Source organism: Labeo rohita, unplaced genomic scaffold (assembly GCF_022985175.1).
Source record: "Labeo rohita strain BAU-BD-2019 unplaced genomic scaffold, IGBB_LRoh.1.0 scaffold_1209, whole genome shotgun sequence".
NCBI classification, from domain to species: domain Eukaryota; kingdom Metazoa; phylum Chordata; class Actinopteri; order Cypriniformes; family Cyprinidae; genus Labeo; species Labeo rohita.
The window spans coordinates 1,296-13,712 of NW_026127350.1; the positions used below are offsets into that span (position 1 = coordinate 1,296).

The following is a 12,417-nucleotide window of genomic DNA, read 5'->3' on the forward strand; positions in this document are numbered from 1 at the left end:
AGAGTGCCCAACGGGCCTGTCGTGGGTTGAGTCTTCGAGCTTCACGCAGGTACTGTAGATTCTTATGATCAGTTATGGTGGTGAATGGGTGGCGAGCTCCTTCCAACCAGTGACGCCACTCCTCCAGGGCCAATTTGATGGCCAACAGTTCACGGTTTCCAGTGTCATAATTTTGCTCCGCCGGAGACAGCTTATGGGACAAGTAAGCACAGGGATGGAGGAGGGAGGACTCACCAGCCGCTTGTGATAGTACCGCTCCAACTCTGGTTGTGGAGGCGTCCACCTCCACTGTGAAGGGCTGCTCTGGGTCTGGGTGATGCAATAACAGAGCGGTACCAAAGATGGTTTTCAGCCGGTGGAATGCTTCGTGGGTGGCGGGGTTCCAGATGAGTTGCTTGGGTTTACCCCGCAGGAGGGAGGTCAACGGAGCGGTAATGGAGCTGTAGTCCTTGATGAATCTGCGATAGAAGTTGGCGAATCCCAAGAAGCGTTGTAACTCTTTGATACTTTGAGGTATGGGCCAGTTCAGAATGGTGTCGACTTTCCCCTGGTCCATTTGCACACCCTCGGCACTGATGTTGTATCCTAGGAAATGAACGGAGGTTTGATGGAATTCGCACTTTTCAAGTTTGAGGAACAGACTGTGTTGTCAGAGTTTCTGGAGGACCTGCTGGACGTGCTGGCGATGTTCGGCCAAGTTCCGGGAGTAAATCAAGATATCGTCAATGTAGACCACCACAAACCTATGCAGGAACTCCCGGAACACCTCGTGCATAAACGTCTGAAAGACAGAGGGACTGATGGACAAACCGTAGGGCATCACCCGGTATTCATAGTGGCCAGTAGGTGTTATGAAGGCTGTTTTCCACTCGTCCCCAGCTTGAATACGCACGAGGTTGTATGCACTCCGCAGGTCCAGCTTCGTGAAGACGTGGGCTCCACGAAGCTCTTCGAGGGCGGCAGGTACCAGGGGATGAGGATAGGGTTGCTGAATGATCAGAGTTCAGCTGGCGGTAATCAATGCAGGGCCGAAGACCTCCATCCTTCTTGCCCACAAAGATGATAGAAGCAGCTGGCGAGGTGGATGGTTGGATGAATCCTTGCTCCAGAGCTTCTGCGATATACTCTTCCATCGCCTGGCGCTCCAGGATGGACAGGGGGTAGATCTTTCCTTTGGGAAGTTGTGCACCAGGTAGCAGTTCAATGGCACAGTCCCATGGGCGGTGTGGTGGAAGATGAGTGGCTGCCTTTTTGCTGAAGACATCCTGGAATGCCCTGTACTCAGCTGGTATCACAGGGATGACTTCGGGTTCAGGGCTTTCGACCTGGGTGGAAGAGAGCAGGATGGAGGCAGTAGATGGTCGTGGAAGGTTGGTCAGACATTGTTGATAGCAAGAGTCGTTCCAGCGGGTGATGTCACATGGGTCCCAGCTGAGTTCAGGGAGATGTTGTTGGAGCCAAGGGCGTCCCAGGATGATACTCACAGTGAAATTTTCCAGTACCAGAAACCGGATGCGTTCTTCATGAAATAGTCCAACTTGAAGTGTTATGAAAGGTGATGTGTGACTAATTCTCCCACGTCCAAGTGGTTTTCCCTGGATCGTCTGAACAGCATACTCCTGAGAATGACGTTGGCGTGGAAGTTTTAATCAGTCTAGGCATTCTTGTGAGATGAAGTTGCCTGGGGACCCTGAGTCAACCAGAGCAGAAACAGACAACGAACATTCAGCAGTATGAAGAACCACAGGTAATAACATGAGCCAAGCTGGTTTTATGTCAGAAGTAATGGTACTCACCACTGGACGTGGGGGGCGAACGGGGCAGTTGCAGATTAGATGACCTTGCTGACCGCAGTACAAACATAGTCCGAGAGGAAGTCGGCGGTTCCGTTCAGCACGGGTGAGGCGTGAAGAATCAATTTGCATCGGTTCTGGTACTGGGGATAAGGCAGCCACTGAAGCAGACTGAGGAGCGGTTACCGGGGGCTGGCAGGCGGCTAGTCGCTGGGACACACGGGTGGTTCGTTGTAGAAATGCTTCCAATCCGATGGAATCATCATATAACGCCATGGCGGCACGGATGTCAGCATTGAGCCCTTGACGATAGGCGCCGAGGAGTGCAGTCTCATTCCAGCCACTAGCCGCCGCCAGCATGCGAAAATGGAAAGTGTACTCATTCACTGAAGAAGTTCCCTGTTGTAGACGAAACAGCTCATCGGAAGTGGATAATGTGTCAGTCACTGTGCAAAAAACGTCCGTAAAATGATCAGTAAATTGTTCAAATGAATTAATTATGGGATTACGTGCATTCCAGATGGATTTCGCCCATTGAAGGGCCTTACCGGTGAGTAATGATATCAAAAGTGCAACCTTAGCGTTCTCAGCGGGGAATAGTTGAGGTTGCATCTGGATAAACAGGTTAACTTGTAGGAGAAAACTGCTACACTCAGCCGCTTCGCTCGAAAAGGATGCGGGCATGGCCATGGGACTACCTGAGGCAGATGGCGGCGAAGACGGAGGCTGTAACGCCGCTTTGAAGGCGTTCACCAATTCCTTGAGGGGATCGGGTGTTGGAGTAGCTTCGGTGCTCATTGTCGGTGTTGGTCAGGTCTTCTGTCACGTTTTGCCAAGGGAGGAGACCAGAAACAGTGGTAAGCAGTAAAACAGTAGCATTTATTGACAGATGTTTAGATGAACAGATGGCAAATGAGAAATGGAATGATAGCTTAACTGAGAGTCCTTGGTAGAAGAGTTTGTAGATTAAGCACAGAGAATCACAATGGGGTGTGAACAGTAGACCAGACAACAAAAGAGTGAACTGAAGGATCTTTTATAGGGTGTGGTAAGTGGCTGCAGGTGTGCGTGATCAGAACTCTGGTGACGTAGAACGAGTGGGTGGTGCTGTAGGTGACGTGTCAGATGGAGGTGGCTGTGGTGAACGCCTGACAGCAGGCTTAATTTGTGACCAGGAAAGTTTTTTTTTTACTTGAAAGATGTATTTAATGTGTCAATAAATGTTTTAGTACTCTTTTGTGAATTGTCTTATTTTGAATATGAAAAATATAATCATGAATTTACGGTTGAAATTCGGCCTGAAAAAAACGTCTTTTTAACTTTCACTTTACAACCACATTTAGACGTAAATCGAATGTCTAACCGAACGTCTTGTGCTTTGAGCGTCTTACAGGACGGGTGACCCACGTGACGACCTGACGTGACATCAACGTCAAGAAAATTACTTGGTTTTATAATGTAACGAGCTTAACTACTCTTTAGAGACTACAAATGAACTGGATGTACATATTTGATAACAATACTCAACCATTTTATTAGCTGATTTTAACTAAGGAACCAAACTGATGTTTAAAGAAAATAAATAGGCATAACAGGCAGATTTTGTATACCTAAAACAACACTTAAACAGTTTTCCTGAATCCCGAGCTTATGCCTGTGTGTAGGTCTATGTGTATTTTACTTTCAAAGAGTGTTTTACTGTACAGACATTATTTGTATAAACATTTGTATATAACACATTTTATAGTTATGTTAGTTTAGTTGAAATGATAAATAAATAAAAAAACTTATCAAGTATATAATAATAAGCGTGTTTTTTGTTCTGATTTTTGAGTTATTTTCGATTAAATAAAGAACATCACATTCGTTTGCATTCATGAGAGAGATATCTACTGATGAAAAACAGATATTTCCTTGTGAGACCCAGACAAATATTTAAGAACACATATGCATTTGTTGTTATATTCATCTCAGACCATAAATGCCACACTTCCTTATAGAGTATATTGTAAAATAAGATCATGTTAGCTACACTTTTATAATCACAAAATGTTTTAGGATTGGAACTATGCAATCTTCTATCACTGGCCTTTTTGAAATGTGTCTGACATAAAAGTTAAATTCGTTTTATCGAAATAACATTGGGTATAAGCTATTAGCCTGTAATTTATTTGATTGTCATATTTAGGCTACATGCAGACTTGAAACTAAGTCAAAGCAGACTTGAAGATTTCACTGTCATTTTAAGTACGTTAAAAGCATATAGCCTATATCAATATTCTGAAATTAAATAGCCTATCTGCTCCTTAAACCTAAATTTTAATGGGGGAAATATAATTTTCGTATATGGCCTACATCCCGACGTCCTCTACAAAGAGCATAACAGTCTCACTCTCAGAACAATTAGACTATTCGTTAAATAATATTTCTTTTTAAAATTTAAAATTAGCTTTCTTGTTTTTGTGAAGCCTGCCGTGATTTTAAATATTTTAAAGGTTTATGAAGAAATCTTTGTGGAATAGCTTGTGCTTTAAAAAAAAAAAAATCGATGTCAAAACGTGTCTGGTTTATTATAAAGAGGCTGCTGCTGCAAGACCACACTATTTTATTTTAATAATAGGCTTGCACAACTTTTTAAATCAGCATTGTTCAAACCAAGACCAGTTATCTTAAAGGAGAGGTCCGGTGTGATATTGACCTAAAGTGTATTGAATCATGATACCGAGTGTGAACTAACCTTGCATATCTCATCTCGGCTTGTCCACTCCAGTCCGAAATCTGGGGTCAGTTAGCCGATGCTAACAACAGGTTGTCGATGAGAGTAAATGGGGCATCGGGCTAGCCATGTAAATAAATCACTGTTTTACACCATTTACGAGGCACAAAGTAGCTCCACACTTCATTGGTAGACTTCCAAGGGCCCTGGCATTTAAAACGAGACATTGAGAACTCAGAATAACCACCGGTAGTTTATTTACAAGAAGACTTATACAAACAGTACCTGCAAGAAAATGACGGGCCGCCGCCATCTTCAATGTAGTCACGATAAGTTGAGTGTCGAGCAGGAACGAAACTACAACCTGATAAGTCACGTGAGTCCTCGCGTTTGTTTTGGACTGGAGTTAGTGCAGACAGTTGGCAATTGCAAGGATGTCGGACGATGAAGCTACTGAGTTTTATGAAGACGAGGATGAAACATTTGAGTTATCAGGTTGTAGTTTCGTTCCTGCTCGACACTCAACTTATCGTGACTACATTGAAGATGGCGGCGGCCCGTCATTTTCTTGCAGGTACTGTTTGTATAAGTCTTCTTGTAAATAAACTACCGGTGGTTATTCTGAGTTCTCAATGTCTCGTTTTAAATGCCAGGGCCCTTGGAAGTCTACCAATGAAGTGTGGAGCTACTTTGTGCCTCGTAAATGGTGTAAAACAGTGATTTATTTACATGGCTAGCCCGATGCCCCATTTACTCTCATCGACAACCTGTTGTTAGCATCGGCTAACTGACCCCAGATTTCGGACTGGAGTGGACAAGCCGAGATGAGATATGCAAGGTTAGTTCACACTCGGTATCATGATTCAATACACTTTAGGTCAATATCACACCGGACCTCTCCTTTAAGCATATGCAGTTACAAGAAGGTAAACACACAAAACGTGTTACAACGTGTCTTCACACGTAGATATCGCGTAGAAAGACGATCGGTTACTCACACTTCCGACAAAACGTCTATGGTACGTGTTAACAACGTGTAAGCACATGTAGGAACGTGTTACATTAAATTTTGTAAAAACCCTATTTGGCTTATAATTAGAATCGACTTAATAATTAATAATGTAGGATTTAAGAACATTTTATATTATGGGTATTTCATTATCCTGTGACTGCGCTGTCAAATTTACACATTCAGTTGGTGCAAAGCTGTGTAGAACACAATATGAGTTTGTTGTTAATAATAAACTGTATTGTTAAATTAACTGTTTATAGTAAGCCTAAACATTATTACTCATAGTCTTTTCAGGTTTATAAAGTCAGCTGTGGTGTGATGAGGGGTGAACTCAGCAAAAAATACAGAAGATGTGGAACCGATTACTCCTTTTATGACAAAGAACTGCACAGATGCAGATATTATAACAATCTATTGATAAACACAGACCTTGTCCTCTGTTTCTCACTATTGACGCGGTCTGCGGATTGAAAAAAGAAGAACACGCTGAAAGACAGAAGGAGCCGATCGAAGTTTGCCACAACTTTCTTATGAAATTTAAAGGGGACTGAGGCGATCACGGATTTGTGTACATTTTATGGAACTAGCCCCCCTAAAAATGGCCTAGCGACTCCCATGCATTCGTTCATTTGTGAGATTTTATGTTTAAGATTCAATCGGTGTTTATATATATATATATATATATATATATCTTTACTTATTAAATGTTTATTTATCATTTCATTTTCAATTTACATATTTGATATTTTTATATATTATTCACAGCGGTGTAGTGGTGCCTGGAAAAGTGCGTATACTCTTAATTTAAGGCATTGTTTTCGTTATAATGTACTAATTCAAATTAGTAATCATTAAGTAATTATTTTTTTTACCACTCCGCATGTGCGGGACGAAGCGGGCGCGGGCGCAATCATATTTTAAAGGAAGCCGACGCCACGGTCCTGACCGCCTCAGTGCCTTTAATGGCTAGGAAATATTTGCATTTATTCATGTGCGATTGGATTAGCTATTCATGTGGTGGACTGTCATGATTTTGGCTAATGAATGATGCGCATCAGAGTGGGTATATTCAAAGCTGGCTGATAAGAAGTGTATAAAAACGTAGACGTTTGAATGCACATGAAAAGTACTTTTTCTTTTTTTTTTTCTTTTTCTTTTTTTTTTTTATTCACATTTTTGTAAATAATTTTCAAGTGAGGAGCATTGCAAAACCGTTTTGAAGGCAATAGCTAACTTGTTTAATAAAGCTTCAAATGTTGCGTCTTTTGACTTACAACTTGTTAATTTATTGCACCTATGATTTGTTGAATAATGCTAAAACAGAGATCTAACACTGAAAAGAAACATTTGTTGGTAAAACACGATAATAAATAAAAGACAAAAAAGTTTAACATAAGTGTAACCATTGATGAAAACATGAAAACGTAGTATACATATAGGCTATAGTTAACAAACAACGAGGAAATGTATTACTATGTTTTACAGACAAACATTTAGAAACTCAGAGAAAGAACAGTCACTGAAAACCTTATTGAAGCTTTTCATCTCCATAGCTTATGAGCAGGAGGTGGGGAAAGGTAGGGCTAAGCACATGTGGACATAATGATAAGCAAAAATTGTTGGTATATGTATAAATGTATATTAATGATATATGAATGCTACAATAATCTGAAAAAAAAAAAAAAAAAAAAAAAAAAATGATTTTAGGTTTGTATTATATGTCTGTATAGCTACAGTACCTCTGCTCTCTTAAGAAACATTCACAGGCACACTCACAAACAGGCACATTGCCTTTGAAAAATGCCTTTGAAAAATGAACAGCCAAAAAAAGTCTAAGTATTGTTCTAGGTATGAAATATGTAGAGTTGTTGTAATGGTTGTAATGTTCATTTATAGTCTCATTTATAATCTCTAAAGAGCAGTTAAGATCATTACATTTTAAAAACCAAGTAATTTAATGACGTCAGGTCGTCACGTGGGTCACCCGTCCTGTAAGACGTTCAAAGCACAAGACGTTCGGTTAGACGTTCGATTAGCCGGTCGGTCGGACGCTTGATTTTGACACGCAGTACGCGCCATAGTGCAGTAGCTCTCCACCAACTGCGCTGACCAAAAGCACGATGGGAAACGCCTGGATGACGACACAGCTTAAAGCTCATTGGTTCAGACATCCGTGATGTTGCTTTTGATGATGATTTTTTCTAAAATGTTATATATTTTTAATTTAATATCATATGTGTGTTTAAATTGTGCATGAATATTCGCAAACACTATGCCAGTGCGATCTCTTCGTGAGATTTCTATAAAAATCTCAAATACACGTTTGTATTAAAGTAAAAATGGATGATAAATACGCCTTTCGTATGGAATGAAATATCAAGCACTTTGAGTGTCTTGTTCATCATATTTATTTTCATATAAAAACAACAGAGCTGAAATTATATCGTGTTTATCAGCAACAGAGCAGGTGACTGTGATAACGCGATGTCCGCCTTTGATCTCGTAGGTGTCTGTTCTACTTCTAAAGGTCAGAACTGTCCGTCTTGACTGCACTTATTTCACTCCTCCCCTCACTGCAGCCCCCTACTCTCACCTACATTTCAGACGAGGCGCATCTCAAACGAGCCTTTTGATCGTTAAGTCGAACACACCTCTTAGCTTGTCAGCGGATCAGCGTTACCCAAGCAACAAGCGGTGCTAACGCGTGACAAAGAGAAAGACAAAACAAACAGGAATGAACACACAGACCTGTGAACCATGACACAGTGTATCATCAGCCTTATTAGTAGCAGAGGTCTAGTAGCAACTGGGATGGGGTGTAAAACAAAATTCTCAATAGTGTTTCATTTAGTATTTATGTGTAGTTATGTATGGTACTTATGTATAGTTGTAATGATTGCCAGTGATTGGTTGGTTGGCCGAAAGATCTTGACTCCGGCTTGTTCTGAGTATCTCAGTAATTTTCTAATAAGTATGATTAACACACCGCCCTTACCGTTGCACCAATAAAAGTAGCCTTACTTAAGATTAATCAATTTTGCTTGGTTCATTTTCATAGTGGTGATGAGAGATTGGTTTGCATAAGACCTATGTAACAGAGGGCATAAATTGTGATTCTGTTTTCACTTTCCATTTACTTGAAATCACTGCAGTTATTCAATTCTCACTCCTTCCCTCCCTCCTGTCACACCCCTGTGGACTGTTTTGCTGGTTTCGCCCTTCCGTGCCCTTATTTGGTCTTTCCTGTTGCGTTTCTTGTGATGTCTTTATTGGTTAATTACTCCGATCTGTCTTGGCATCATTAGCACCCCTTTATAAGTTTGATTCAGTTCCTTGTTTTTCGCCATTCTTTATGCTGTGTTGGCGTGTGTTTTCCCCTGCTATTTCTGTTTGTTCCTGTTCCCTTGTTGGAGTTTATTATAAAAGCACGTTTCTATTATTTCCTCGTTTCTACGGCTCCTTCCTGCACGTGACCCTGACACCTCCCGCCCCACCATTAGACAGTTTTACTGGAATCATTTTCCTCATTTAAAAGTGTGTGTATGTATATATATATATATATATATATATATATATATATATATATATATATATATATATACATATATAGTAATATTTCTAAAATGTCTAATCTGTCTATCTGTGTATTGTGTAATGGCATGGTACAAAGAAGGTGAAAAGCTGTCATGCAAGCCTTAACAAAGTAAAAGTGAAAGTTAGACCTGAAACTATAAATACGCCCTGAAAGGAGAGATGTTGTCACAGTGTGCTCGCACATCCTAAAAAAACACAAGAGAAGAACAATAAATAGCAATTCTATCTTGTTATTACATCCTTGTTTTTAATTTACAGTTTGAAGTGTTATTTTTAAACTTAATTTTAAACGTTAAAAAGTATAAGGAAAAGAAGAAAACAGAGAAGGACATCACAATGGGAGGATCAGAATCAACCCCAGCTCCAATCCCACCCTCACTAGGTAAGCTGTGACCATATATAATTTCATGACAGTTGAGATATGTGAAATAGCAAATGTGTGATTTTTCTATTGCTATTCAAAAATGACAGGGAAATCACTTGTAAGACGTTGGACTTTGCTTTTCCATCTCAAATTTGGCAAAATACAAAATACATGGAAGAGTAAATGGAAAGTTGCATTTGTGTTTGAATTATGTCAACACATTTGTCCACAAATAAAAAAATGATAATTTGCAATTGCTTTTGAATATAGTCCAGAATGTATGTATGTGTGTGTATGTATGTATGTATATTAGTGGTGTCAACGGATTAAAAAAACAAAAAAAACTAATTAATCACACATTTTTTTCTGAAATTAATTGCGATTAATCACAACTGACATTAAAGTTTTTAATTATACTTTTATATTGCAATAATTTCACATTAATCTTCAAATTAATGTACAAAATAAATTATATTATATACTAATAAATTATTAGTATATTTTTAATATTTGTTTAATGCCATCTTGTTTTATGACTGAAGGCAAGTATGGCTGATTCCATCTGATGTCTCTATGAAACACCAGGGGGTTTCCCCCCTTGCTCTCAAGATTATTTATTTTTTAGTTTGGTTTTTAAAGTGGGCCGGTGTAACACCAAATTCTGTGACCATCGTATTCTGTGACCCTAGTAGGCGCTGTTGTCGCTGTTTGGCTTAAACTCGATCACACAGGCGGATTGGGTCCGCAAACAGCGTAACATTAAAATATACGTGAGATCTGTGACACGTTCATAAAATGTTTGCGTGTGAACGCGTTTGGCGCCCGTGCACATCCATCTATGCACAATGAGAGAGTTTTGCAAATGAACTCATCATATATAGCCTAAGGGAAAATCTTTAACACAGAAAGACTTAATGTCCAACAAATGTACTGTGTACTTTAAAAATAAATAAATACATAATAATAATTAAAAAAAAAAAAAAAAAAAAAAATAAAAAGTTTTAATATGAACAGTGCAACTTTTACAATACTGAATTGTCATTTATTTTATTTATTCATTTTCTAATACTTTTTTATTTTTACAGTTACTTTAATTTCTATTTAATTAAAAATATGGTGTTAAATTGTAGTTTTTGTGCATTGTCTCTCTTCTCTCTGTCCAGTTGCTCTCTCTCCGTTACTCGAGGTTCTTGTTCATAATTGACTGGAGAAGCGGATCGGCTCCTTCTGCGTGCTTGCATCTTTTAAAAAGTCACAAAAAGTCAGTGTTAAGAAGACAGAGGTGTTATTGTTTCAAAGCTAGTCATTATACTTATACACACAATATTTTGTTGTTGGCTTTTCTATCTTTTTCTTTCCTGTTGTTGTTACTATTATTATATTAGTATTAAAAGGTCAACTGTAAAGAGAGACAACGAGACAAAATTGAAATCTATAGTAGACAACTATAGACCATTTCGTCAGATGTAAACATACTGGTCCCGATACACTTCCTGTTTCTTTTTTTTTTTTTAACTTTACACAAACATCACAAAAAATACAACCAACATAACATTTGACTGGATGAAAATGTTACATTAGCACCTTTAAGATGTATTTGTATATGTGAAATAAAATAAAAAACAAAAAAACAGGAAGTGCAGTGTTGTTTACATCTAGCGAAATGGTCTATATTGTTGCTTTCTCAACTCACCCCGGTTCGAAGCATGATCAGTCTCCCCCCGCACAGCTGCACTTCCACATACATCAGTTACCCGATTGTGATAGTCGCTAATATACGTATTACCACTATGTTAAAAAGACCAAAGCCCCGATGCCCGGAAAGAAAAGAAAGAAGGAAAAAATGAGCAGTGTTGGGCAAGCTACTTGGAAAATGTAGTGAGCTAAGCTACAGCAACATGGCAAAAGTAGTTTACTACATCTAAGCTATTTTTTACATTTTCATTTTTCTATTGAACCAACATCATACCAAGTCAATGCTCTCCCAGTGATCAATTAAATTGTCAGTCATACAGGCATAAAAGTCCAGTTTAATTGTTTATTCAACCACTTTTCCAAACCAATTTGGCAACAAAAATCAGTATAATGTACAGGGCTGGGTTTATCTCATATTTGGGGGGGTTAGGGGGGGTGAATTCTTTCTTGAAAAACATTTTTTTTTTAAACAATGGCATCCGTTTCAGAATGTTGAATGAACAAAACAGGGAAAACACAATTTTTAAATAAAATAATTTATACATATAATTGAATAACATAGTCTATATATGAATGGGTGTTTGTCAACTGATAGCATGCCATCAGAGTTTACAGTGTTGACAGCTTCGTAAAAAAATAGCCTAATGGAAGTGCTGTAGTTTTGCTGTATATAGCTACTGAAATATGACAGACCGCACAAAAACAGCACTTTAATTTACTACCATTTTTAAAGATAGTAATTGATTTCATGAATACAAGACTGTGAATAAAAAACAAGTGCCAAATGTAAGCCAGATTTGGCCCAGACCCTGTTACTATCTGGGAAGCAAAGCTAAATTCTATTGTAAATTTGTTAACTGACAGTAAGAATATTTAACCGAATCAAGCGGCTATTTTCGCTTGCCGAAGTTTTTTGTAAAAAAACATGCTAACATAAATTGTACGTCTTTGAGAGGAAAAATTAAACCCGACAGGTCACGGCGGCTAGGCCTAAGTCACATTTTATTATATTCTGAAATGAACAGGCCTACAGCGTAATGTTATAATGTTCCGACATTATTTCCCTCACTCCACAACAAATCCTTTAACTTTAACCGTTTTCAGAACCGAACGAGGATGGAAAAAAAAAAAATAAATAAATAAATAAATAAATAAATTTGTCTAAACAATCCAAAACAAATTTAAAGCGAAACTGAAAGTAAAGTTGGGCTTATGTAGACTACCTCTCTCGCCACAAATACAA

The 12,417-nt window shown here is 38.7% G+C and overlaps 1 long non-coding RNA gene across 1 annotated transcript; it reads left to right on the forward strand.

Moving 5' to 3' along the window:
• The first annotated feature begins 4,938 nt into the window (after positions 1 to 4,938).
• Positions 4,939 to 11,622, forward strand: LOC127157816 (uncharacterized). The gene is made up of 3 exons (XR_007826006.1): positions 4,939 to 5,083; positions 5,163 to 9,497; positions 10,643 to 11,622. It is a non-coding gene; the product is annotated as an uncharacterized LOC127157816 (long non-coding RNA).
• The last annotated feature ends 795 nt before the right edge of the window (positions 11,623 to 12,417 follow it).